General features: G+C 48.3%; 1 pseudogene across 1 annotated transcript; it reads right to left on the minus strand.

Moving 5' to 3' along the window:
* Positions 1-2,003: 2,003 nt before the first annotated feature.
* LOC309797784 (zinc finger protein 541-like) lies at positions 2,004-25,249 on the minus strand (annotated as a pseudogene). The gene is made up of 14 exons: positions 24,479-25,249; positions 20,975-22,835; positions 19,178-19,236; positions 18,813-18,970; positions 18,488-18,655; positions 17,269-17,594; positions 11,640-11,703; positions 10,903-11,045; positions 10,394-10,497; positions 9,079-9,154; positions 8,432-8,520; positions 4,705-4,845; positions 4,340-4,521; positions 2,004-4,222 (listed from the first exon to the last, which is right to left on the minus strand). The product of its transcript is annotated as a zinc finger protein 541-like (transcript).
* Between the last annotated feature and the right edge of the window lie 1,155 nt (positions 25,250-26,404).

The following is a 26,404-nucleotide window of genomic DNA, read 5'->3' on the forward strand; positions in this document are numbered from 1 at the left end:
TACTTTTGTGTGTGTGTGTGTGTGGTACGCGGGCCTCTCACTGTTGTGGCCTCTCCCATTGCGGAGCACAGGCTCCGGACGCGCAGGCTCAGTGGCCACGGCTCACGGGCCAACCGCTCCGCGGCATGTGCGATCTTCCCGGACTGGGGCACGAACCCGTGTCCCCTGCATCGGCAGGCAGACTCTCAACTACTTCGCCAACAGGGAAGCCCCATTTTTTTTTTTAAACACATTATGCTACTCCACACTGAATAGACTATAGTATAGTGTAAACATAACTTATGGGCACTGGGAAAGAAACAAAACTCCTATGATTGGCCTTATTGTGGTGGTCTGGAATCGGACCTGCAGTACCTCTGAGGTATGCTGATACTTGAGCGACGGGAGTCAAAACTGAGAGCAGAGGTTCTCTAACTCTGGTTTCATTAAATAGCTGGTGAGACTGTTAAAAATTCAGGTTCAAACACACCTAGTGCCCAGATCTTAGTTTTTAATACTGTTCTCCAATAAAAGTAACAAGGGCCCCTTGGATAAACGGCTGGTTCTAGGACTGGGCAGGAAATTATACAGGATGTGCTTAGAGTATCTTGTAGTTCCAGAACAGAAGTCTCTCAGCCTCCATCTCGTTGTCTCTCTCCTTCATAGACACACACACACACACGGGGTATGTCAAAGAGACACAGGAGCCAACTGAAAGAGCTCCCGATAGTCAAAGCTGGAACAATCTGAGCAACAAAGTAGCACTGGATAATAACCCAGTCTATAAAATCTCCGTGAGCCCATGCTGATATAAATGAATGACTGAACAAAGAAATAAATGGCCGTGCATGATTCCAAATAATTTATGTGGCTATTCTGCCCTCAAGAAGTTGAAGCATGACTCTTCACACCTTACGCATGAACTGTGCACAGTGACTTCCTTCCACAGATGACAGTATTGGGGGCGGGGACTAAGTTTACAGCGTAGAAACATGACAAACATTGTCAGCCAGGTGGTGGAGGTTAACGTCAACAGTGACAAGTCACACTGATACTGTGCACCCTGAATACCATGTGAGGACAGTGGCACTTCACTTCTGTGGTCTTCCTCCCCCTCGGATCATAAGAAACATAAGACAAACCCCAGCTGAGGCACATTCTCCAAAATACCTGACCACGACTTCTCACAGCTGTCAACAAAAACAAGGAAAGTCTGGGAAACTGTCACAGCCATGAGGAGCCTAAGGAGATGTGACAACTACATGTAATGTGGTGTCCTGGGAGGATCCTGGCACAGAAGAGGGACATGAGGTAAAAACTAATGAAATCTGAATGAGGGATGGACTTTAGTTAATAATAATATAGCAATATTGGTTCATTAATGGTAACAAATGTACCATACTAATGTAAGATAAGAATAGGGGAAACTGAGTGTGGGGTATATGGAAATTCTCTGTACCATCTTCCCAACTTTTATGCATATCTAAAAACTAGTCTTCTAAGAAAGTTTCTTTAAAAAATTTAAGTTCCAGGGCGCTACCTCCAATGATTCAGATTAGGAAAGTCTGTGGTGGGGTACAGGAATTTGCATTTTTTACAGGACCCCTAGATGATTACGATGCAGATAATTTGGGGTTGAGAAAACAGTTTTCTGGGGGTGGAGTTTGTCTGGAGGGAGGTAATTCACAAGAAACCTTTGCCCAACTCTCTTCTTACATTCAGAAATTCTTCTGGACCACCCACTTGTGGTTGCCAGATAAGATGGGGGTGAGTTTGGATAACCACAAACAGTTTGGGTTCCCTGCCCTTCTAAGCAGCACTATTGTAAAAGTTTCCATTTGTTTAAAGCTGTTAAGTTTCAGCTTAATTTCTTATGCAGCAATAGATAACTAATATACCACCCGACCATGAAGCCAGAGACTTTCATTTCCAGTGTCATCGGGCTTCACTTGTTATGGAGCATGGGACCCACACGGTGACAGCAACAGCATGAGTGCTCAGGTCATACGGGGCACCTGCCAATATCCGATTTACATTTTTCTCATCAAGGCTTCCCTGGTGGTGCAGTGGTTGAGAATCTGCCTGCCAATGCAGGGGACACGGGTTCGAGCCCTGGTCTGGGGAGATCCCACATGCCGCGGAGCAACTAGGCCCGTGAGCCACAACTACTGAGCCTGCGCGTCTGGAGCTTGTGCTCCGCAACGAGAGGCCGTGACGGTGAGAGGCCCGCGCACCGCGATGAAGAGTGGCCCCCGCTTCCCGCAACTAGAGAAAGCCCTCGCACAGAAACGAAGACCCAACACAGCAAAACAACAACAAAAAGTTAAAGGGTATTAAAAACAAACAAACAAGCCAGATATATGTGGGTAGGCATTTTCCATCCCAGTTACAGAATGAGAAAACTGAGACTCAAACAGGGCAAATGACTTGCCCAAGGTGGCAAAGAAGGAAGAAGAGCCAGGCTGTAGATTCTGGTTCATCTGATGCCAGAGTCCTTTCCCCAACCACAGTGCCCGCACCGCTTCCAACTCAACTTCCTCCTCTGCTCCTCCTCCCTCCCCGTCTTTTCAGATGGACTGAGCTGAAACCTGGCCCTTCTGTGAAGCCTCCTGACACCAGCGTTTGCCCTGCTCCCCTAGCCAGTCCCTCCGAAGGCAGCACATAGTTACAGACACAATCACGTCTTAAGCCATCAATCCTCTGAGGTGTCCCTCTTCCTCATCTCAGTTAACAGCATCTACTCAGTTGCTCAAACCCCAACCTGCCCTGCCAACCTCCATCTGTCCTTTTCCTTACCAGCTCTCCCTGTGACGTGAGACCCATCAGCAAGTCTGAATCTACTTCGAACATGATCTCTAATCCTTGCGCTTCTGGCCTCTTCACTGCTACTCCAGCCCAGGCCACCATCTCCGCTGAGAGCCTTCCAGCTACTCTCCAGGATTCCCGTCTTGCCGCCCACGGCCCCCACACAGCAGCTAGAGCTTTGCACAGCCTCCCCTGGTTCCCGTGGCAGAGTCTGTGCTTTGCCTCACCGGGGCCTGGAAGTGGGTCTCAGCCTCAGCAGCATCCTCAGTGTGGCTTCCCACTCCCGTGCCATCCACCTGCCAGCGTCTGCCACTCCGTCACTCCCTCGGACTTGGCCCGCTGCTGTACTTTCCTCGTCACTTTGTGGTGGACACAAGGTCTGACTCCCCAGTGGCCGTTTCTGCTTCCTCTTCTTTTCCTGGCAAATGGGATTCCAGTTTGGATCGGGTGACAACAAATTTGAGGGAACACACTGGTTCTCCCCACTCCTGGAACTGGGGGGAACACAACTTATGCTTTTGTCCTGGAGACAAATCTTGAGGGTCTGGGATAACGGTGGCCACTTGCCTTTCCACTGCCACGGATCAGTTCAGAAAGAGCACGGGCTACAGTTCTGGCCGAGGAGACGTGAGGGGCGTTCCGTTGGGCGCTGCTACAAGCTTTCCTCACTTTTAAAAAGGGGAACAAGGAAGGGAGGGAGCTGCTCTCTGCCCTGCACCCTCCGAAGGTTTGGGTGCTCCGCGTACAAGAGGGGATTCTTGCTGCTGCTGCTGCAGCCGACTTGCAGACGCTGGCCACTGCTGGCAGGCCTGGACTTCACCGTGGAGCCACTGGCACCACCACGTGTCCTGAGAGCTTAAACCTACGCTGACTCCTCTGTTATTACGGCCCAAAGCATATGCACTATAGATATCTAAACTCACCTTTTTGCTGCTTTATCACTCCTACCTTCCCGCTCCTAAAATGTAAGCTCTGTGAGGGGAGGGGCCTGTCCCTCCATCACTATGTCCCCATCACGTGGACTGGGCATTGTCTGGCACAGCTACAGCAGGTGCTTGATAAATGCTGGCTGCATTAATGTATGAGGGTCCTCCAGGGCAGGGACTCAGTCACTGTGGCTTCTGGGAGCAGCAGGGGCTCAAAAGCCTTCGCTGGATCAACAGGCAGGGAAGCCAGAAGACAGCTTCTTAAGAAACAAATTTAATACTATATACAAGGGAAAACGTACAGAAACAACAAAGGAGACGCAACAGGGCTGGAGGTGCCCATCCCAACTAGCTGCCCACGCAGAGGGCCGATGCCAGCCCCTAGCTCGCCCTCCTCCTCCTACAGTTGGAAGGGCTCCACGGGCCACCTTGCCCTGACGGTGGGATCCACGTGGTCCTGAAGCCGGTGCCACTTCATGTGGGCATTCCGACCCTTGATCTTGCCAAACACCCTGAGGAGGCACCAGAGGACACAGGGGTCAGAGCAGGGGGAGGCGGGTAGCCCTGAGGGGGGCACCCCAGAGGGCTGAGGGCAGGCGGTGTGGGAGCATCTAGGGAAAGGGCGGTACCTCTCACACTTCTGGCAGGGAAAGAAGCCCTGGCCCTTGCTGCTCCCCGGCAGCTCAGGGGTCCGCTTCGAGCTGGTGTTTGGGCTGGAGTTGGGGATGAACTCCCTCCTGGAACTCTCAGTAGGCCTCTGTAATTCGGGGGTTGGACGGTGGCTGGGTTTCCTCCGAGGGCTACGAGTGACCTGCAGAGGGGGCAGAGGTGATGAAAGGGTGCTGACCGCCCCGCCGCCCTTCTAAGGGAGAAGCAGGTGTCCAGAGCATCCAGACGTCGCGGGGTGCACCCCCCCGCCGCCACCCAGCTTGGATGAGCACCGGGCATCCAGATCCGTGCTGAACTCCTGAAGCCCTACCGCGAGACCCTCTACCTTTGCTTCTGTCCTGTCTGCTTCACCCAGCTCTCTCTTGACCCTCTTTTCTGGCACTGGGGCTCGGCCACAGTCAAAATCGATCATTTTCTTCTGCATGTAGTAGAACTCGACACACTGGGCTACTGTTTTTGTCTGGACCTAGTGGAGGAAGACAGAAGCTGGCTAAGGACAGTGCCTCAGGAGTAGCAGTGAGTATGGCCTTGACGCCCTAAATCCCCTCCCCATGGGGCCAGCCGCCACTTTTTGAAAGCCCTCCTGAAACGTCTCTCCCCTACGGCTTCGTATGCTCCTCTGCTACGGGGGACAGAGAATCACAAAGTCCTCCTGGGGATGAAGGAGTTCAGAGAGAAGCCACCAGAGTCAAAACCATCTAAGCTCTGCACGCTCTGAGCAACAAGGCTGGACCAGGAAGGCTTCTCTCCAGGAAAACGCACACAAAGGTACACACGAGGACGCTCACTGTGACATCATGTGGAGCCACATGTCTACCGACAGGGACTAATTAAAGCAGAGTGTCCTTACGTGGTGGATACCTCATAGCCTTATGCGACAGCTAGGCAGAGCCCTCCAAAAAACTGAAGAGGGAGGAATACTTCCCAACTCAGTCCATAAGTTCAACATTTCTCTGACACCAAAGCCAGACAAAGATATTACAAGGAAAGAAGGCTACAGACCAATGTCCCTCATGAACATAGATGAAAATTTTTAAACAAAACTTTAACGAACAGAATCCAACAATATATATATGTATATGTATATATATGTGTATATATATATATATATATACACACACACATATATATACATATATATATATATATATATATATATATATATATATATATATAAAGGACAATATACCATGACTAAGTGGAGCTCATCCCAGAAACGTGAGGTTGGTTTAACAATCGAAAATCAATGTAATTCATCATATTAAACTTAAAAGAAAAATCATATGAGCATCTTGATAGGTGCAGAAAAAGCATTTGATACAATCCAATGTCCATTCCTGATGGAAAGTCTCAGCACAATAGGAATAGAAGGAACTTCTCTTCAACCTGATAAATGATACCTACAAAATCCCTACAGCTAACGGTGGAGTGGTTTCCCCTCAAATATCATGAACAACACAAGGATTTCCACTCTCACCACTTCTACTCAATACTGTACTGGTGGTTCTAGAGTGCAAAAAGGCAAGAAAAAAAGTAAAGGCATCCAGGTTGGAAAGGAAGAAAGAAAAGTGTCTTTATTTGCAGATGATATGACTGTCTATGTAGAAAATTCAGTGGAATCCACAAAAAAGTTACCAAAACTAGTAAGTTAGTTTGGCAACATTTCAGAACACAAGATCAATATAAAAATCAATTTTATTTCTATACATAGTAGCAACAAACCATTGGAAACTGAAATAAAAAAGAACTCTATAACATCATAAAAAACACAAGTACTGGGCTTCCCTGGTGGCGCAGTGGTTGAGAGTCCGCCTGCCGATGCAAGGGACACGAGTTCGTGCAATGGTCCTGGAGGGATCCCACGTGCCATGGAGCGGCGGGGCCCGTGAGCCATGGCCGCTGGGCCTGCACGTCCGGAGCCTGTGCTCTGCGGCGGGAGAGGCCACAATGGGGAGAGGCCCGTGTACCGCAAAAAAAAACCCAAAAACAAAACAGAGAAAAACCAAGCGCTTAGGAATAAATCTGACAAAAAGTATGCAACAACTGTACACTGAAAACTTCAAAACATTGCTGAAAAATTAAAGATTGAAATAGAGAGATATACCCTGTTCACGAGTCAGAAGACTCAATATTGTTAAGGTAACAACTCTCCCCAGTTGACCTATAGAGTCAAAAACAGTACCAATCAAGTTCCTAGTAGGAATTTTTATTTTGAAATTGACAAGTTATTTCTAAAATTCATAGGGAATTAAAAAGGATGTAGAATACAAAAAATAACTTTGAAAAAGAATAACAAAGTTGAAGGACTAACATTTTCTAATTTCAAGACTTAGAATAAAGCTACAGTAATAAAGACAGTATGGGAATAGCTTAATAAAAGACAAACAGATCAATGGAACAGAATACAGGGTCCAGAAGTAGATGCATATATATATGGCCAACTGATATTTAACAAAGGTACAAAAGCAACTGAGTGGAGAAAGTATGGTCTTTCCAACAAAAGGTATTGGAATAAATATCCATATGCAAAAATGAACTCACCTCGCACCCCATACAAAAATAAACTTAAAATGGATCACAAATCTAGAAATAAAACCTAAAACTATAAAACCTCCAGAAGAAAACATAGGGGAAAATTTTTGTGACTTTGGGTTAGGCAAAGATTTCTTAGATACAACACGAAAAGCACAGTCTATAAAAGAGAAACTAGTAAGTTATGCTTAAGCAAAATTTAAAACTTTCTTCAAAAGACACTGTTAGAAGACTGACAAATGGCATATTGGGAGAAAATATTTCCAAAGCATATATCTGGATAAAGGACTGGTGTTCAGAACAAAATAAGAACTCCTACAGCTCAATAAAAACACAGACACTCCAATAAAAACAGAGGCAAAAGATATGAACAGACAGCTCACCAGAGAAGGTGCACATAGAGCAAAAAAACACAAAGATGCTCAGCATCATTAGTCATTAGGAAAATGGAGTCAGATGCTACTGTACACTCATTAGAATGGCTAAAATTAAAGAGACTTAGCATACCACGTGTCGACGAGGGTGTGGAGCAACTGGACCTTTCATAACCTGCTGGTGGGAATGGGAAGTGGTAGAGCCACTTTGGAAAACAGTTTGGCAGTTTCTTAAAAAGTTAAACATACATCTACTATAAGTTACCCTCATTCCCCTCCTAGGTATTTATAATCCCAACCCCGTGTCCGCAAAAAAACAAACAAACAAACAAAAAAACCCAGTACATGTCCGTACAAAGACTTGTATGTAAATGTGCAGAGCAGCTTTATCTGTAGTCATCAGTAACTGGAAACCACCAACAGGTGGATGATTAAATGAACGGTGGTCCGTCCACACAGTGGTATACTCCTCAACAGTAAAGGGATGAACTATGGGTACACATGACAACATAGATGAATCTCAAAATCATTAGGTTGAGTGTAAGAAGCCAGACAAAGCAGATCACATGCTGTATGATTATTCCATTTATATAAACCTCTAGAAAATGCAAACTCATTTAGAGTGACAGAAAGTAGACAAGAGTTGACTAGGGACCCGGGTGGCAGGAAGGAAGGGTTGCAAAGGGGCAGGAGGGAACTTTTGGGGGTGAAGGATACTCTCATTATCTTGATCATGGTGGTGGTCTTACAAGTGTATAACTATGTCAAAAACATTAAATCTTACACTTCGATTATGTGCAATTTTGCGTACATCAAGTTAAAAAAAAGCAAATTAATCAGCAGGATATTAAGTATATGATGTCATCCTTTTTTGAGAAAGTGCATATAGGTGTGTAAAATCCATATGGGCAGTAAATACCTGTCAGGTTATCAATCAGAAGTAGGATTGTGGGGAGGGGTCTGGAGGGCTTTATTTGGAACATGGGATTCATTTCTGTACCGTTTCAGGTTGTTCCAAGCAATGGCATTGTAGTTGTCAACTGTTCACAGCATGAGCAGAGTATCGTCCCTGACAGGCCCTGCAGTTCTAGCGCCTCGGCCGTGTGAAGGAGCCTTGTCTACACCAGCCTGCCATGTTCGCCTTACCATCTTGTGTATCAAGTAGAAGTCCTTCTTGTAGGCACAGAACGCCTTCTTAAAGAGCCTCTTCTCCATGGAGGTCCAGATGTCCGAACCTATTGGAGAAACAGCCAAGAGGAGGAAGGCTGTTTCTCCTTCTGGGACCACAGCCACGGCTGAAGTGCAGACTCCCCTCCTTTTTCAGGCCACTGAGCGCCACTTATATGCCAAGATTTCTGCTAAGCCCCTTACTTGCTTTATCTCACACAATCCTCACAAAAACCTTAGCAGGTAGGGGCTATTACCATCCCCACTTGACAGGTGCAGCAACTTGAGGCTTCCTCTGGTTAAGAGACTTGCCAAGGGCAGCCGTGGGCCCCTGGTTGCCTGACTCCAAGGCTGGAGTGCTCAACTGGGAAACCTGAGCCCACCCCAACCTGGCACCCCCCTTCTGGCCAGGAAGAGCCCACGAGGGAACCAGTGGAAAGGGGAAGGTTGGATCCAACTAGAGAACAGCACCCACTGAGTCCCCCAGAGAGGACGGGCCCTTCTGGGAGGGCAGGTGTAGGCCCCAAGAGAACTCCGGGAGGCACGTGCAGAGCTTGCCATGGAAAGTGACTGGCTCGCAGGGGCCTCAGCCAGGCCAAAACCACGCGGGCAGCCACGCTCGTTACCTGTGTAGTGATAGTTGGCGAGAGGGTGAGTCCGTGGCTTCTGGGGTCCTCTCAGTAACAGGGTCTCCAGGGCAACCTGGAACGAGAGGAGTGGTGGGCAACTCTCTGAGGGAGGGAAGGTGAGGTAGAGGCCCACCTTCATTCTTTCATCCATTCAGAAAATATGTGCAGCCCTCCCTAAAGCCACCCCTACCCCAGGGCGACTCAAAGTGTGGTCGGTCTGTGGACTGGCCACCAGCTGTGAACCACTTGGGACACATTGCCTACAGCACTAAGCGGACTGTTGAGTGCAGCTGACGTTACCTTTTTCATAGCAAGATTTACTTGATGACGAAACAGTGTGTGGACTTATTCTGGCACAAGCTCCTTATTTCTTCAGGGAGCAGCATTTGGAGCGGCACTGCCCCCGCCCTACCCCATGTTATGGTCCTCATAGCACTCATCATTATCTATCACTTTTAAAAAATGTATTTCATGTGCTCACTCTCCTAAAATGTAAGCCCTGCAAAGAGGGGGCATTTGTCTTGCTCAACAGCATAACCCCGGTCAGGACTCGCTATGCAGTTTGCAGGACCCAGCGCAAAATGGAAACACGGGGCCCTGTGCTCAGAAACTATTAAGAATTTCAAGATGGTGGCAGCAGAGCATTAAACCAAGAATGGGCCCCTGAGCTGGCCCCAGCCTGATACCATGACATCACCAGGTATCAGGAGGACCCAGTAAACGTGTGCTGATTACTCTGCTGAGCACCCACCACGTGCCAGCCACTGCCTCTCAGCTTGAGAAAAAGCACCATGTAGCCCTGACTCTTGGGTCTCCAACTCGGGTGACGTGACTTCCTCTCCCACTACACACAGTTGGACTTCTTCATTGTCTAAACTTCAGGATTGTGAGGAGGGTCCTTGGAGGAGGCAGAGGCATTTCTGTTGCATCAGAGGTTTGCATACACCATTTTTAATCCAAAAGTCAATGTTCAGTAAATAAACCAGATTAATGCAGGCCCTGAGTTGGTTCTGCTAGGCACCGCCTCCCCAGTGCTGCGCTGAGATGAGGTAACGCTGGAGGAACCCTGGTGCTCTGCTGTCACCCCAGAGAAATAACTGATTGAGCCCGTATGTGTGCATTTCCCCTACGTTCAAAAGGACACCACCAGTCCCAAAGCGACCAGGGAGAAGGGTGGGTGGCCAGCCTTTGGTTCTCGTGAGCTGCAAAGCCCCAGGTAGAAGGCACGTGTCTTGCGCCTAGAGCCCCTGGCCCTAAGAGAGCAGGGAGCTTCCCACAGCTCCTCTGAGCACCCCCCTCGCCTGCACCGCACCTGGATGTTGCCCTGGGCTTCATGCAGGCAGTGCAGAGCGAGCTCCAGGTTGGTGCCCCCGCCCGGCATCACGTTGGAGCAGGCCAGGTTGCAGAGTTCGGTCACTGTTTCCAGCAGGCAGCCCGGCAGCGAGAAGGAGAGGAGACACAGAGGGTCAGCAAGTGCCAGAGAGGAAACCTCCCCAACAGCACAGATGGGGTGGGGGGCTCCTGTCACCATCTCCCTCACCTCTCTGTTACAAGCAGGCTGAGGGAAGGGAGGGACAAGGAGGATGGGCAGAAACCCTGCTCCTGGCACCTGCTCTGGATGGCCTGGCCAGCTACTGGGTGAGAGGAGAGGTGGGGCAAGGGACTGCAGCACAGCAAAGCAGTCCTGCGCTGAAGGCCAGCTCTGCCCACCCCACCCCCGCCTGGGGATCACTGCTTCTTGGTCAAGGTGAGAACTGGGAGGAGAAACCCCTTGGACATGGAGGAGGGCTCTCAGGAACCTGGCCCCAAAGTCTCAGTCACCTCTATCCTGCGTCTTCGGGTTGGTCATCACATCTCCCCATGGCTTCCAGACCAGAGTAGCTACATGCTCGTCACTTCCAGCCAGTGATCTGTCCTGGAGCTCTGGGATCTCAGCCTGAAACTGGCTCCCTATGTTGATGTGTCTGAAATGAGGCCACACACACGGACATAAAAGGCATATGTGTGTGACCAAGATGGGAAATACAAGAGAGATGTGCGGTGAGCCCTGCTCACCAGGGCTGTGGAACCCACCTTTTGGCCATCTCTCAGACACAGGGAGTGCTCATCAGCCCAGTAGACACGCTCTGGTATTCCAGAGACCTCTTGAGGGATACTTCCTTCCTTCCTCCAATTTGCTTTATCGCCAGATTTCTGGCTTCAGGCGTTTGGGGTCTAGGACAGGGGAGGTATGTGCTGATACCTGGCATTCTGCTGTATCCAAGGTAACATCCAAGCTACAAAACAGTATCTCACTGCGCCATCACCAATTCTATCTAGAACCCCAGGGTGCTGGGCATTCTGTCTGCAGACATCCAACTATGGTATGTCTGGACAGAAGGAATATTGGGGAAACACCTGGAGAAATCCACCACTTCTCTCCTAGAGAGGTTCTGGGTCTAGACCTGACTTTCCCGTGATGAAGGCTCCCTTGGGAAAAACCGACACTGGAATGCAAGGAGGGTAAAAGCATCCCCACATTGCAAGGACCCTCAGGTTCTAAGTCTGTTCCAACTCACGGTTCAGTGCTGATCTTGCTGTTGTCCTTCACCACACTGATGCCAAAAGAGCCGTCCATGTGATCTGGAAAACGCCCAAAGAAGAGGCTCAAGGAGACTGGCTACAACTGACCCATGAGGCCCTTTTTGCCTGCCTTTCCAGAGCAGCTAAAAGCAGGCTCTTCAAGATTGCATGGTATACACACACTACTGTATATAAAATAGATAATCAAAAAGGACCTACTGTATAGCACAGGGAACTATACTCAATACTCTGTAATAACCTATATGGAAAAAGAATCTAAAAAACAATAGATATGTGATTATGTATAACAAAATCACTTTGCTGTATACCTGAAACTAACACATTGTAAATCAACTCTAATCCAATATAAAATTGAAAATTGGAAAAAAAAGATTGCATGGTATGGAGTTTCCTCAAAAATTAAAAGTAGGACTACCATATCATGCAGCAAACCCACTTCTGGGTATTCATCCAAAAGAACTGCAGTCAAGACCTCAAAAAGATATCTGAAAAGATATCTCCCATGTTCACTCCAGCACCATTCATAATAGCCAAGATGTGGAAACAACCTAAATGTCCACTGACAGATGAGCACATAAAGGTAATGTGACATAAACATACAATGAAATACCATTTAGCCTTAAAAAGAAATTCTGCAATATGCAACAACATGGATGACCATTGAGGACATAATACTAAGTGACATAAGCCAGTCACAGAAAGAGAAATACTGCATGACTCCACTTATATAACGTATCTAAAGTAGTTGAATTCATATTGATAGAATCAAAGAGTGGAATAGGGGTCACCAGGGGTTGGGGCAGTGGGAAATGGGAGGTTACTAATCAATGGGCATAAAGTTTCAATTAATCAAGCTCTAGAAATCTGCTGTATAACATTGTACCTATAGTCAACAATACTGTATTGCACACTTAAATATTTGTTAAAAGGGCAGATCACAGATTAACTGTTCACATCACAATAAAATAAAAAGATTGCATGGAAGTGGGATAAGACTTCTGAAAAAGTAGAGTAAGGAACTCGGCAAAACAACAGATTTACTGACAAAAATCATTAAAAAAAAAAGAACAGTAAGCTAAAGTCTGCAAGTTGTCCTAAAGGCATACAGCATTTTAAGAAATACTCATTCAAGAAAATCTACTAAATCTCGGGAAGAACAGTGAGAGTCTGTGGCACTGGAGCCATGGCCCACTCCCTTACCCACCTAGCCCCCAGCTCTTTGTAAAGGAAGCTCTACCCAGGTAGGTGCAGCCAAGGAGATGGGGGCTTCTTCTTCCCCTGGCTCCCATGCTTAAAGAATTAAAGTAAGATAAAATAAAAATTTCTCATCAAAGAGAAAATGCCATCAAGAGATGGAAATTATTTTTTAAAAAGATACAAATGTGGACTTCCCTGGCGGTCCAGTGGTTAAGACTCCACGCTTCCACTGCAGGGGGCATGGGTGTGATCCCTAGTAGAGGAAGTAAGATCCTGCATGCTGTGTGATGCAGCCAAAAAACAGAAGAACCAAATGGAAATAGTTCAGGGGTTAAAAAAGTACAATAACCAAAATAAGGCTCAACAGTAGATCTGAGCTGGCAAATGAAATGATCAGCAAACCTGAAGATAGAACAATGGAGACTATGAAATCTGAAGAACAGAGAGAAAAAAATATAGGAAAGTGAAGAGAGCCTCAGAGAAATGTGAGATGTCATTAAATGCAACAATATATATGTAGTGGGAGTACCAGAAAGAGGGGAGAAAGGGACAGAATATTTAAAGTATTAATGGCTGAAAATTTCCCAACGTTGATGAAAAACAATATGTATATCCAGCAAACTCTACAAACTCCAAGAAAGATTAAACACAAAGAGCTCTACATCCAGACATAACATAGGCAAAATGTGGAAAGCAAAAATAAAGATAAGATCTTGAAAGCAAAAAGGGAAAAACAATTTGTTACATACAAGGGCACTACAGTAAAATTAACAGCTAACTTTTTAAGAGAAACGATGTAGGTTACAAGGCAATGGGATAATATATTCAAATTACTGAAAGTAAAAAAGTGTTAACCAAGTATCTTATATTCAGCAAATTATCTTGCAAAAATGAAGGTAAAATAAAGACACTCCCAGATAAATAAAAACTGAGGCTACCTGTTGCTGGCAGACCTGTCTTACAAGAAATATTAAAGGTGAAATATTATTCAGCCCGCAAAAAGGAACAAAGTACTGATACATACTGCAACTTGGATGAAACCTAAAAACATCATGCTAACTAAAAGAAGGCATTCATAAAGGACCACATACTGTATGATTCCACTCATATGAAATATGCAGAATAGCCACATCGATAGAGACAAAGTAGATTAGTCGTTACCCATGGCTGGGGACGGGGAGGATGGAAAGGAGGGACTGCTAATAAGTACAGGGCTTCTTTTGGGGATGATGAAAATTTCTGAAAACGGATGGTAGTGATGGTTGCACAGCTCTGTGAATATACTAAAAACCATTGAATTCTATACTTTAAAGGGATGAATTGTATGGTATGTGAATTATATATCCCTAATAAAGATAAATAGTAAAGAAAGTCCTTCAGATTGAAAGCAAATGACATCAGATGGTAACTTGAATCCAAACCAAAAAAAAAAGCGAAGCGCTAGTAAATATGGGTAACTATAAAAATCACTATGATTACATATTTCTTTTCTTTTTTTAATGGCCTTAAAAATAACTGCATAAAACAATATGTATTGTGGGCCTCTAACATATAGAAATATAATATATGTGACAGTAACTGCACAAGGAGCACAGCTGCATTGGAGTAAAGGAATATCACCTCAGACAGTAACTCAAATCCACAAGAATAAATGAAGAGATCAGAAATGGTCAATAAGAAGGTTAATATAACAACCTCTATAAATCATGCTTGTTTTCCTTTATTCTGTGTTTTTACACGAAATAAAAGTATATAAAGCAAGAAACATGACCAGTAAGGTATTACTGGGTCTCTCACATATAATAGCAAAAGAGTTAGAAGGAATAGAGCTAGATAGGAGCAGTGTTTCTATATTTCACTGTTAATGAGTTATTACACATCCTAACAGATTCTGATAAGACATATATTTTAAGTCCTAGAGCAACCACTAAGAAATGACTAAGACACAGTGAAAAATTAACGGAATTAAAATGTCACACTAGAAAATACTCACTTAATACAAAAGAAAGCAGGAAAGGAGGAACAGAGGGAGAAAAAGACATGTAACATATAGAAAATAAAAAGCAAAATGGCAGATGTAAATCCAACCATATCAATATAACATTAAACAAGAAGGGATTCAACAAACCAATCAAAAGGCAGAGTTTGTAAGACTGGATAAAAAACACATGATCCACCTAATGGTGTCTAGAGGTAACATGCTTTATTTTCAAAGACACAAATAGGCTGAAAGTAAAAGAAGAGAAAAATATATACCAAGCAAACAACAACCAAAAAAGAGAATGGAATGGCTATATGAATGTCAGGCACATTAGACTTTAAAACCAAAAATATTACTAGAGATAATGATAAAATTATTGTAATAATGACAAATGATGTCACAATCACATCCTAATGATAAAAGGTCAAGCCGTGAGGAGGATGTGACAATTACAAACATATACACACCTAAAAACAGACCCCCAAAATACACCAAGCAACAAACGACAGAACTGAAGGATGAAATAAACCATTAAAAAATAATAGTTGGAGATTTCAATACTTTCAACAGTGGATAGGGCAACTAGGCAGAAGATCAACAAGGAAATTGAAACTAACTAGACAAAACAGACAAAATACAGCATTCCACCAAACATCAGTAGAATACATTCTTCTCAGATTCACATGGAACATTCTTCAAGACAGACTGGATTCTAGCCCATATAACATGCCTCAATAAATTTTAAATTTTAAAATAAATTTAAGGGAATTCCCTGGCGGTCCAGTCATTAGGACTCCACGCTTCCGCTGCAGGGGGCATGGGTTCGACCCCTGGTGGGGGAACTAAGATCCTGCAAACCGCACAGCACAGCCAAAAAAAAATAAATAAATTAAATAAATTAAATTGAAAAAGAAACAAAGTATGTACTCTGACCAAAAGAGAATTAGAGTACAAATCAATAAAAGGCAGCAATTTGGAAAATTCACAAATATGTGAAAATTAAGCAACACACTCTTTAATAGTCAGTGTATTAAATAAGAAGTGGAATGATAAATTAGAAAATACTTTAGGTGAATGAATATAAAAACACAACATACTAAAACTTACAAAATGTAGCTAAAGCAATGTTCAGAAGGAAATCTATAGCTGTAAAATATCTGTATTAAAAAAGAAGAAACATCTCAAATCATTTATGGTCAACTGACTTTCCACAAAGGTAGCAAGACAGGGCTTCCCTGGTGGCGCAGTGGTTGAGAGTCTGCCTGCCGATGCAGGGGACATGGGTTCGTGCCCCGGTCTGGGAAGATCCCACATGCCGCGGAGCGGCTGGGCCCGTGAGCCATGGCTGCTGAGCCTGAGTATCCGGAGCCTGTGCTCCACAACGGGTGAGGCCACAAACAGTGAGAGGCCCACGTACCACAAAACAAACAAACAAACAAACACCTCACAATGAGCTACCACTTTACACCCACTAGGATGGGTGTAATAAAAAAGACAGCTAAGAAGTGTGAGCAAGGATGTGGAGAAACTGGAACTTTCATACAATGCTGGTGGAAATTTAATATGACCCGGCCATTTTGCAAAGCAGTCTGGCAGTTCCTTAAATGGTTAGACATAGTTACCCTTTGACCCAGCAATTGCACTCTGAGTTATATACCCAAGAGAAATGAGGACTTATGTCCAACAAAAACTTACACATAAATGTTCTTAACAGCACTGTTTGCAATAGCCAAAGGACACAAACAACCCAAATGCTCGTCAACTGATGAATGGATAAATAAAATGTTGTCTATCCAGAGAATTCAATATCATTCATCCATAGAAAGAAATGAAGCACTGATGCATACTACAACATGAACCTTGACAACATTATTCTAAGTGAACAAACTAGACACAGAATGTCACGTATTTTATGATTCCAATTACATGAAATGTCCAGAATAGGGAGACCCGTAGAAAAAGTAGGTTGGTAGACTGGTGGTTGCCCAGGGCTGAGGAGTTGGGGGCTACAGGGCCTGTGTGTCACCGCTCGTGGATATAATCTTCTGGGGTGATGAAAATGCTCTAGAATTAGATTGTGGGATGGGTGTCCAATCCTAAGAATACACTAAAAAATCACTGTACACTTTAAATGGGTGATTCATATGGCATGTGAATTATACCTCAATAAAGCTGTTTAAACAATTACTCGAAAGGGCAGGCAGAAGGGTGGTTAGGCTAAATGGCGTCTATTTTCTTTCTGGCTACAAAGTTATAAGCACCTAGAAGGCTGCTGGTCCCAGATGGTCCTGGGATAGTTCTGAACAGCAACGGGACCCCCAGAGCAGACCCAGGCGTAGGCCAGAGAGAATGGATGGACCAAATTCTACAGGGGGCGGGGGTCTGGCCCCCCGCAGGCCCATCATGGGGTGATCAAGCTCACTCACCAAGCATGGCGCTGATGAGCCTGTCGGGACGGGCCCGGGCAGAATGTGGAACAGAGAGTGTTGAAATACAGCCCAGAGCCCTCCCGGATGGGGCTGAGCATCGGGGGCGGTGTGTAGGGACGTCACTGGGACAGTCCCTTCAGGAGGTGGTCCATCAGGAACACGGGCGAGCGCAGGCAGCTCTGGCGGCATCCTCCCGGGCCCGGCTCCCCAGACATGGAGGGCGGAGGAGGGATGAGCAGTGCCTTGGGCCGGAGGAGCTTCATCCGCTTCTTGTGTTGGCTGCTCTCCTTGCAGTCTCTCTCTTCCCCGTCCTTCTCCTGTCCCTGGAGAAGAAGAGACTTCAGAACCACGGGGGTCACCTGAGGCCACCGGCCCCAAAGCTCAGACCTCAAGATGGCCTGAGAGTGGGAAAGGGTACTGACCAGCCAAATGCACACCCAGCATGGCCATGCCCAGAGTCCTCAGTGCAGGAAGCCGGGCAGGGCCACCACGCCTGAGCCAGACTCCAGACCCTAAGCCGGGCGACATTTGACGCTGGGGCCTTCTCAGGCAACCCCCCCCCCCCAAGGAGAGGCCCTCACTCAGACCATTTTGGAAACTCATGTCCGTTGTTAAAGTGACTGGCACTTAAAGTGTGGGGGCCAGACGGATGCAACAGCATGACAAAAGGAAAACCTGTTGCCCTCAAAACGACAGCAGCTCCTGCGAGACAAACAGTGGGCTCCATGCACCCCGTACCCGAGTCCAGCATGGACTTCTCCAGGTGGGGTCTTCCAGCACAGGCTGAAGAGACGACGGCTTGACCTTGCTACACTCTCTCTTACCTCCACGCAATCTCCCCTCCTCTCTGCCCATCTTACCCCTCCTCATCCTCCAGCTCTCAGCTGCAACACCCCCTTCCTCAGGCAGGGTCTCTGGTGCCCTCGGGGCTCCTACAGCTCCCTCTCCCAGCCCGGCCCGTTCTGGGTCGTCAGTGTCCGGGGATGGGTCTATCTACTCCGCTGGGCTGGGAGCCCCAGGAGACGGGGGCAGGCCTGTTGTGGTCGCTGCGGTGTCCCCAGCCCTGCCCAGCACAGGGCCAGACACAAAGGAAGTTCACTGGAGGTTGAAGGGATGAAGGAACACGCAAATCAAGCTCTTCTGGAGTCAGGATTTGGGGGCTTTTCTCACAGCTCCCACTGGCAGCTGGAAAGCAGCCGGAAGGAAGTGCACCCACCTTGCTCCCCGGGGGATGGTTTGCTGGAGCCACTGGCACCGACACTGGGACCACCAAAGGGGCTGCGGTCATGTTGTCCAAGGACTTCCTGCCTCCCGGGGAACTCTGCCTGTCCCCCTCTGGCCTCAGCACCTGTCTTGGTGGCTTGCAAAACTCCATGCCACACACCTACACACAGAGAAGAGCCAGCCCTTTAAGAGACACAGTACGTAGGGAGCAAGGGGCCCCTCCAGAGCAGCACAGCCCTGACTCCCGGCCCCCAGCCAGGCTCCCTGCAGGAGGACGGCTCCATCCTGAGATGAATGGCAGCTTCAAGCCCCTTCACCTGGGGCTCCTGCTTCCCTCGAGGTGACGGCCACTGGTCGCTGTGAAAACACGTGGCTGCTCAGCCCTCTCTCTGTATAAAACATCTGGCTGCAATTCTTGCAGACGTAAGTGCTCCTTGGCTCTGCCCAGTCTGTGGGACCACCACTGTGCTGGTTCCTGTGGGGAAGAAAGGGAGAATGGGACTCCGTCCCCAAACACTGATCCTCTGACAGCTTTGGACGAACCCTAAAGAAATGGACATGATGCCCCCGATTCTCCGTGGCCTGGTGCTCACCCCTTCAGGAGTGAAGCATCCAGAGCTCGCTCACCCAGGGCCAGCACATCAAAGCCACCAGAGTTCTCCCGAGGGGCTTCGGAACTTACCAGCCACCCGCCATGTTCTCCTCCTTCATCGGGTTGGGGAGCCGGTAGATATTTCCACCCTGAAGACGAAAATACATCTGAGCCAACATATCAGAAATGAGATGCAAGAGTGAAAACTATAAGACTTGGAAGAAAACACAGGTATAATTCTTGGTGACCCTGGAGTAAGCAGTGGTTTCTTGGATGACTCCAAAACCAAACAAAAGACAGACGTATTGGACTTCATCAAAACTTACAACTTCTGTGCTTCAAAGGACATCATCAAGAAGTGAAAAGACAGAATAAGAGAAAGAAGTTGCAAATCATGTATCTGATAAGGGACTATGTATATTTCTGTATCAGTGATACATAATGAACTCTCACAGCTCAAAAATAAAATCACAACCCAATTTAAAAATGGGCAAAGAGTCTGAATAGACACTTACCCAAAGAGGATATACAAATGGCCATTAAAAGATGCTCAGGATTATTAGCCATCGGGGAAATGCAAATTAAACTATAATGAGATTATCATTTCCCACCCACTAAGGTGAACCAACTGGACAGTAACAAGTGTTGGTGAGGATGCAGAGAAACTGCAGGCCTCATACACTCTGGGTAGGGATATAAAACAGCACAGCTTTTTGGAAAAGTCTGGCACTTCCTCCAATAGAATTACCCTAGAGCCCACCAATTCCCCTCCAAGGTATTTCCCAAGAGAAATGAAAACATATGTCTAAACAATAATCTGTACACAAATGTTCATAGCACCATTATCACAATGGCCAAGAAGGGAAAACAACCCAAATATCTATCAGCTGATGAATGGATAAATAAAATATGGTGTTTCCAAACAATGCACAAGTTACCAGCGATAAAAAGGAGTGAAGTTCTGACCCGTGCTACAGCACAGAGGAACTCTGAGAACATCAGGTTAAGTGAAAGAAGCAAAAGACACAAAAGGCCACGCAGCGTTAGGATTCCAATCACATGAAGTGTCCAGAATAGGCAAATCCATGGAGACAGAAAGTAGATGCATGGTTGCCAGGGGCTGGGAGGGATGGAGAGATTGCGGGTGACAACCAACAGTGTGGGGTTTCTTTTTGCGGTGATGAAAGTGTATTGGCAAAGAGTGGCGATGAGAGCACGACCTCGTAAACAAACTAAAAACTACTGGATGGTGCACTTCAAGATGGCGAATTAGATGGCACGTGAATATTAAAGCTGTGGGGAAAAAAAAAAGGAGGAGGTAGCTGTGGTGCGACAGGAAGGATGCTGGACCTCGGAACATCACGAAGAGACGTGGCCAAGCTCTCTGCGCCCAGGACCTCGTGGGCACTATGTGGGAGGACCCAAGCTGCTCCAAAAGGGCGGACCAGTGCCAGGCCTGCAGTAGGGGCCAAGTCGGACTTGTGGACCTGTGATTCACAACCAGAATAGACACAGCATTTCACGTACAAATATCAAGGGTAAAGGAGCTCTGCCTTTACATTCTCTGAAGAAGTGAAGGAGGCAAATCCAAAAGGAAGCGAAAGGCAGAAAGAAAGCAAACAGAAAAAGTTCAGTGAAGAAACATGATGCAAAGTGTCTCTGACAACTCTAAAGCCCTGTTCTGTTTTGTGTGTGTGTGTTGCAGGGCGGAGGGTGATGGGAGGAACCATCACTTCTCTGGACCTTCATTCCCCCCTCTGTAAACAAACTGCATCTGAGGATTTGCTGAGGTTAAATACAGTGCCTGGACAAGTCAGAAACACGGACTCAGGTAAGGACGAGACTCTGCCCCCCGCATGGTCAGGTCCCGTGAGAGGGCCCTGGTACCTGGATCCTGTTGAGTATCATCAGCTTGGACTTGGAGTCCCAGGGGGGATCCGCTGGAGGCCCGGCCAACGACGAGAAGGAGGCCATGGCTACCTGGCTTGGAGAAGCTGCACAGCAAATATCCATTTTCACTTTCTCCTTCCGGAAGTGCTGGGCCCCGGAGTTGCCAGAGAAGAGCCTGTAGCCTCCGCCCCAGGAGCAGGCCGGGCCCTCTCCACCTTTTGTGGCCCCGGAAGCCGTGCCATTCTCAGCCTGGGCCTGCTTCCCTGGGAGGTGGGCTCTGGATGGCTCCTCCCCTCCTAACTGGGTCTGATGCAGGCCCCGAGGGAGAAGATGTCCCTAGGTCCAAGGTCCCTTTCGAGGATCTCAACTGCTTGGCCAGAGAGGAGATGTCTGGGTTTCCAGGAGGGTCCAGGGACGCCGCCGTGGGGGCAGGTGGAGCAGCAGCCACTTTTGGTCTTCCCTTTGTGTCCTGGCTCACGCTGCTGGGGGAGGGCTCTGTGGGTAAAGCGGGTGTGGATTTTCTCCTGCGGGCTAGGGATCCCTCTGGATCAGGGTTCACGGGGCCAGCATGGAGAGAGTCAACAGTGGGTGCCACAGGTGGGGGTTGCTGTGGCCACGGCCCCTGCAGTGACTTCAGGGCAACTCGATTGCCGTCGGGTGTGGGAAGCTGGGAGGAGGCGGCGGCCACCTGGGTGTGGGAGAAGATCCGCTGGGACTTGGTGATCATCTGGAACACCTGCATCTGCTCGTGGCTCACCAGAGACTCCTGAGACTTCAGGACCAGCTGCTGGAAGAGCGGTGTGGCATCCGACGGGAGGCCGCTGGACTTCTGGCCGTCCTGGGTGCCAGGCTCACCAGGGTTCTGCCACGAGAAGGAGTCGCAGTCGAACTTGCTCTTCTTGGAAGCCCAGGAGTCGTCTTCCCCGCTGGTGCTGACATATCAGGGGTCGCCCGAGGCCTCCCCCTGGGCCTTCAGGAGCGTGGGAGGGAAAGACGGCGTGTCCTCCAGACCGGTGCACTGGCTGGGTGAGGGCTCCCCAGCAGGGGAGTCGCTGCTGAGCCCGGGGCCCGGCTCGGAACCCTCCCGGGACGGCACTGCAGAGGGCTTGTGGACGACAAACATACTGTTTCCTTTGCTCTTAGGGCAGCCCGACAGGTTTCAGAGCCACTGGAAACTGTGGCTTGATGGCTGGGAACTGGCGGGGACAGTCTGGCCATGGAACAGAGGCAGGCAGGCGGGCAGGGAGCGCCCTCGGGCCAGCCCTCCAGGGATGATGGGGGCTGGAGCAGCGGCAGCTCCGGCTCGGCTGGGTCGGGGCCGCTGTTCTCCGCTGCCCGTGAGTGGACGGCTGTGAACACGTCCATGGCAGGCTCCTTCCGTGGGGGCCGGGGCTCCTCGGGAACCTCAGTGCCCAGGGCTCCTGGGGCCGCCGGGGTGCTGGCTGGGCCGCAGGAGGAGGACCCTGACGAGGGCAGGGAGGAACAGGCCGTGATCCTCCCTTCGCCGCTGTCTGAAGGCCCTCCCAGGGCTGGCCCGGGAGAAGGGATCTTCTGGCAGATGCTGCTGCTCACGATACAGCGCAGGAGGTCTCGGTTGGACAAGAGGGAGATGGGGGATGGGGCTTCCGGGGGCACCAGGGACCACAGGCTCGCGGGTGCGGGCTGGCAGGCCACCTCGTGCACATGGGGTGAGTTCCCGCAGGGCTCCTCCTCCGGAGGGGCCTCCTTGAGGATGCACAGGCCGTGCTGGACCTCGTAGTGCCGGCGCACGGAGCGGTAGTCGCTGTAGCTCTTGCTGCAGCCCTGCTCAATGCACACAAAGGGCTTGGACTTCTGGTGGGTGAGCGTGTGCCCAGTCCTGGAATCACATGAGGAGAAAGTTAGTGGGTGTCTCGGCGTGGGTCACCCACTGCAGGAGCCCAGGCGTGTCCCCAGGGGGCAGCAGCATCGCAACTCAGAAACTGTGCTCAGACCCTATGAGGAAAGACCCCTGCTACGGCCAAAGCCGTCTGGAAGGGGGAGCTCTTGCCCTCACCCCTAAGCAAACCCCTAATCTGAGATTAAAAAAATCAGTGGGAGCCAAGTCAGAGTTCCCCAAAGTGGGTTCCTAAGGAACACCAGTCTCCAGAGTTGCTCCCTGAGGACTTGGGCTCAGCTGGCAAATAAGTTTGGGAAAAACACTCTTTACTTCTTGGAGGTTCCTAGGAGCAAACTGAAAAGCCACAGAGCAGATAAAGAGATATCTGTTGAACTTTCCATGTCTCTCAAACTTATTTGCCCACAAAACCATGTTTTTAAAATAGACCCTTTTAGCATCCCCGAGAACCAGAGAACCAGAGTTCTGAGAACAAACTTAAGGAAACGCTAACTTGGGGATGATCCTTCCTTGAACAAAGGAGTCTTCGCCTTCCCACAGGAGTCCTCTAGACAGCTACCTGGGAGCCCCACAGCAACAACAACAAAAAGCCAAATGTGCCTATAATTTCTGCAAATATAAACGAATGCAAGTATGTATTATATTTACATCATACTTATACCTGCATTAATATATTATAAATATAAACAAATGGGTAAATCACCCTCTGGGTTCCCAACAATCCTACTCCGGATGGTTCTAATCAATGGAACCAAGTAAATAATGAAACCCTTTCCCAAACGTGGACCCTTGGCCTCCATCTGAGGGAAGCAGCAGAGAGGGCATCCGGAGACCCACTTTCTAGCCCTAACTGTTACCAGCTTGTGACAGGAGTAAATCATTTCCCATCCTTAATGGCGAGAGGGGAGAGGATACAATGAAAGCGGGATTCATCGAAGGCTCAGTAAAGGCTGGGGGAGCTGTAAACATGCAAGGGATCGTCCTCTCCCACTTACGAGTCTCTCAGTTTGAAAGTCTGTCTCTCCTCCCTCGGCAGCAAGAAAAGCTTATCATTTCTAAGACATGAAGAAGAAACGGAATTCTGCTCCTCTTACACTGAGCTTGCTTTTGAAAGTCAAGTTTAAAAAAAATCGAGTTAATAAAAGGTGGAATTAAAAGAGGAAAAAAGAGAGTGAACACTGCATTGCCATGTTCTAGAAACAGGCATTTCAGAACCCCTCACGCCCTGGTGTTATGCCAACATATATTCCTCATGGAGTGCATATCTGTTCTGCTCAGACACCTACCAAGGACTCTGAAACTTTCTCTACACAGTTAGCCCAACTCCCTCCATGACAAAATTGCCTCTGGAGTGTGTTTTGAAAGCACATGGGTCCTGCCTGCAAATCGCAGCGGCGCTCTCCTCACTGCAGTGAATCTGGAGGCTGGGGAGGGCGGGCTGTCCGGGGCAGTGTAGGCCCTGCCCCGACAAACACTGACCGTGGTAGGAGCACAGGTCGCACACATCTGGGACACCCGACGGTGGGGGGCGGTGCAGGTGGATGGGATGGGATGCAAAAGAACCAGGAGCACGCCCAGCCCCCAGCAGCCCCCTGAACAGACGTCCCGACCAGACTCCTACATACAGGTGGTCCTGACGCTTAAAGGCCTTGCTGAAGATTTTGCACACGTGTCTCCTCTCCTGGCTGTGGGTCAGGTAGTGCTTGCTGAGAGGACTGGCGCTGCTGAACACCTTCCCGCAGAGGCTGCAGTCCAGGAGTGGGTTCTGAGGGGACCTGTGCTGCCGCTTTCCTTTCCTTGTGCTCCCAGACGTGGCCCTGCCTCCTTCGTTAGCCTCTTTGGGCACCTTGAGCACGCCTAGCCCCAGGTCTAGACAGAGGGAGAAAGCACAGGTTATGACATCCGGGGACATCGGAGCCCGGGCGGAAGCACTCTACCACCCTCGGACCAACTTCAGCAGCTGAGTCCAACTCAGGGAGTTGGCCGAGAACCCCAACTTCAGCAGCTTCACTCGCAGAGAAGACCAGGCTTAGCACCAGGTGAGGGGGAGAAGGGACCCTGGTCAGGCCACACCTCCAGGGCGGCACCCAATCTTGAAGCCACACTTGGGGGGTAAGGGAGGGGACAGCAACAGTCTGAGAGCTTCCAGGACAGAGTGACTCGACAGGCAGGACTTCATGACGGTAACATCAACAGCACACTTGCAAGTGCAATCCAGAAATGCACAATGCAAAATCTTAGAAAAGTTTAAGTCCTTTCTCCCAGCCAATTCCACTCTGGGTTTTTTAATTAAGGAAATTAAGGCAGATCTGTACAAATTAACGGAGATCTTGCAGTGAACTGCAAGCGAGTTAACTGCAGCATTGTTTTTCCTGGTGAAATGTGAGAAACCACCTAATAACCGACACCAGGGCAGGTGGGTGACTGCATTCTGGTCTCAATGGTCTATGGCGCAGGCATTTAAGATACAACTGTAGGAAAATATCCGTTGACGTGAATGGATGTTCATGCCATACCACTAAGTGCTGTGCCACCAACAAGAGGATTGTTGAAAAACGGAATGATCTAATCTTTAAAAGGGAAAAATAAATTTGAATAGAAACAAACAGAATGGGATTGATTGGTAGGATCATGGATCAACTTAATTTTCCTTTTCCTGTATATCTGAATTTTCCATGTTTCTGTACTCCTTGGGTAAATGAGTAGCAGTTTTTTTTTTTTTTTTTTTAAGATGTTGGGGGTAGGAGTTTTTAGTAATTTATTTATTATTTATTTTTGCTGTGTTGGGTCTTCGTTTCTGTACGAGGGCTTTCTCTAGTTGCGGCAAGCGGGGGCCACTCTTCATCGTGGTGCGCGGGCCTCCCACCATCGCGGCCCCTCTTGTTGTGGAGCACAGGCTCCAGACGCACAGGCTCAGCAGCCGTGGCCCACGGGTCCACCTGCTCCACGGCATGTGGGATCCTCCCAGACCAGGGCTCGAACCCGTGTCCCCTGCATTCGCAGGCAGACTCCCGACCACTGCGCCACCAGGGAAGCCCAGCAGTTGTTTTTTATAATTTCATTTTTGATTTTTTTCTTTGACCCATGAGTTATTTTAGAAGAGTGTTCTGTAGTTTCCCAATACTTGAAGACTTTTTTCTCTTATTTCTTTTATTTATTTATTTATTTTTGGCTGCATTGGGTCTTCATTGCTGCGCGAGTTTTCTCTAGTTGTGGCGAGTGGGGGCTACTCTTTGTTGCGGTGCGTGGGCTTCTCACTGCAGTGGCTTCTCTTATTGCGGAGCATGGGCTCTAGGCTCGCGTGCTTCAGTAGTTGTGGCACGCGGGCTCAGTACGTGTGGCTTGCAGGCTCTAGACCGCAAGCTCAGTAGTTGGGGCGCATGAGCTTAGTTGCTCCACGGCATGTGGGAGCTTCCTGGACCAGAGCTCGAACCTGTGTCCCCTGCATTGGCAGGCGGATTCTTAATCACTGCGCCACCAGGGAAGTCTGCAATAAAGTATTCTTAAATTAACATATGTACTTTTGTGTGTGTGTGTGTGTGGTACGCGGG

This window comes from Mesoplodon mirus, assembly GCF_964341445.2.
Source record: "Mesoplodon mirus genome assembly, contig: HAP1_SCAFFOLD_973, whole genome shotgun sequence".
Classification (NCBI taxonomy): Eukaryota; Metazoa; Chordata; class Mammalia; order Artiodactyla; family Ziphiidae; genus Mesoplodon; species Mesoplodon mirus.